Source organism: Pinus tabuliformis, chromosome 5_2 (genome assembly GCF_031772625.1).
Source record: "Pinus tabuliformis cultivar Carrire ecotype Pingquan chromosome 5_2, CPIR1, whole genome shotgun sequence".
Lineage (NCBI taxonomy): Eukaryota > Viridiplantae > Streptophyta > Pinopsida > Pinales > Pinaceae > Pinus > Pinus tabuliformis.
The window spans coordinates 111220726-111222599 of NC_142306.1; positions in this window are offsets into that span (position 1 = coordinate 111220726).

The following is a 1874-nucleotide window of genomic DNA, read 5'->3' on the forward strand; positions in this document are numbered from 1 at the left end:
ATACTTTGGTCAGTGCACTCTCCAGTATTTTGTTGAATGCCTCTACTGTCCCATTGGCTTGTGGGTGGTACGGTGTACTTTTCTGATGATACACCTAGAACTCTTCTGTGAGCACGCTGATGGTTTCATTCAGGAAATGTGTTTCGTGATCACTCATTAAGATTTTCGGACAACCAAACCGTGTCAAAATGTTTTCGAACAAAAACTTTGTAGTTATAGCTGTCGTGTAGTCTTTAATTGGCTGCGCTTTTGCCCATCATGTCAAGTACTCCGTCGCGGTGATGATGTAGTGTGCGCCCATCTTTCCCTTGGGTTTGATCGGTCGCACAAAGTTGATTGCCCATTTTTCAAACGGCTATAGACTCATTTGTGGATTTAATGGCATCTCATCCCTTCATGATGGTTTTCCAGTCCTTTGACATATATCGTAGGCCTTACAGTGTGCTTTGAAATCCTGGTGTAAGGTTGGCCACCATAACCTTGTGCAAAGAATCTTTTGTGCGGTCGCGTGTCTTGCAGAGTGTCCTCCTGTAGCACCCCCGTATGCTTCTACGAGGATTTGACCTCGTTCAAATTCAAGTATGTATCTTCGCAATATCTCATCAGTGAGCATTTTATAGAGGTGCCCCATGATGACAGAAAAATTCATCGTGCACACCACCAATTCCTTCTTCTGTTGGACTGAGTATTCCTTCGGTGCAGTCCCTATTGTTAGAAAATGGATTATATCTTCGAAGTGTCCATCCACGATGCGCACTGCAAAGAGATGTGCATCAGGTAGTCCCTCCTCCAAATTTGTTGGTTCTTCGCTCGTATTGATTTGTGACAAGTGATCTGGTCCTTCGTTTAGGCATCCCAGCTTGACTATGACCTCAAAATCATATTCTTGAAACAATAAGAGCCATCTGCATATGCGCCCCCCCCAACATAGGCTTATTCACCAGTATTTCATTGCAGAATGGTTGGTATACATCTTGAAATGTCCTCCGAGTAAATAGTCTCAGTATTTTTGGAGTGCGTACGCCATTGCCAACCCCTCACACTCCCTGGTGGAATAGTTCTTTTCTCCTTTGGATAATCTCCAACTTGCAAATGGAATCGGGTGATCCAAGCCCTCTGCGCCCTCCTGTGTGAGTATGGCTCCCAGCACAATACACGACGCATCAACATGTACATGAAATTCCACGTCCTATTTTTGGAAGACCAGGATTGGAGCGGAGGCAAGTTTCCCCTTCAGGACATCCAAACTTTTCATGCAATCATCATTCCAGCAATATGTAACATCTTCTTTCAATAGCTTTTCCATCGACGATGTTATTTGGGCATAAATTTTGATGAACTTCCTATAATATCCAGTGTGTCCCAAAGTAGCGCGCAATTGTTTAACACTTCGTGGTGCTTCCAAATTTAGAATAATGGCAATCTTCACAGGGTCCACCATTATTACTTGTTTGCAGACCACATGTCCTAGCAGGTTTCCAAAGGGAACGAGGAATCTGCTCTTCTTAAGGTTCAATGCAATCTAGTGTCTGCGGAAAGTATCCAGCATCAAGCATAAGCTTGCTACATGGTGCTTAACTAATCCAAAGATAGTCCAATCATCTAGATAGACCGCCAAGAACTTGTGGATGTATTCTTTGAACACAACCACAATGATGCTCGAAAATATAGATGGCGCGTTCTTTAGTCCAAACAGCATAATGGTGTATTGAAAGCAGCCCCATTCTGTTGTGAAGGTTGTTTTGCTCCTATCTTATGGCACGATCTTGATCTTATGGCACCTCAAGAACTCATCTGTGAATGAGTATGCTTCCTGACTGCCAACATTCTCTAGTACTTCATATGTGAATGGTGTGGGGAATGGATCATGTACA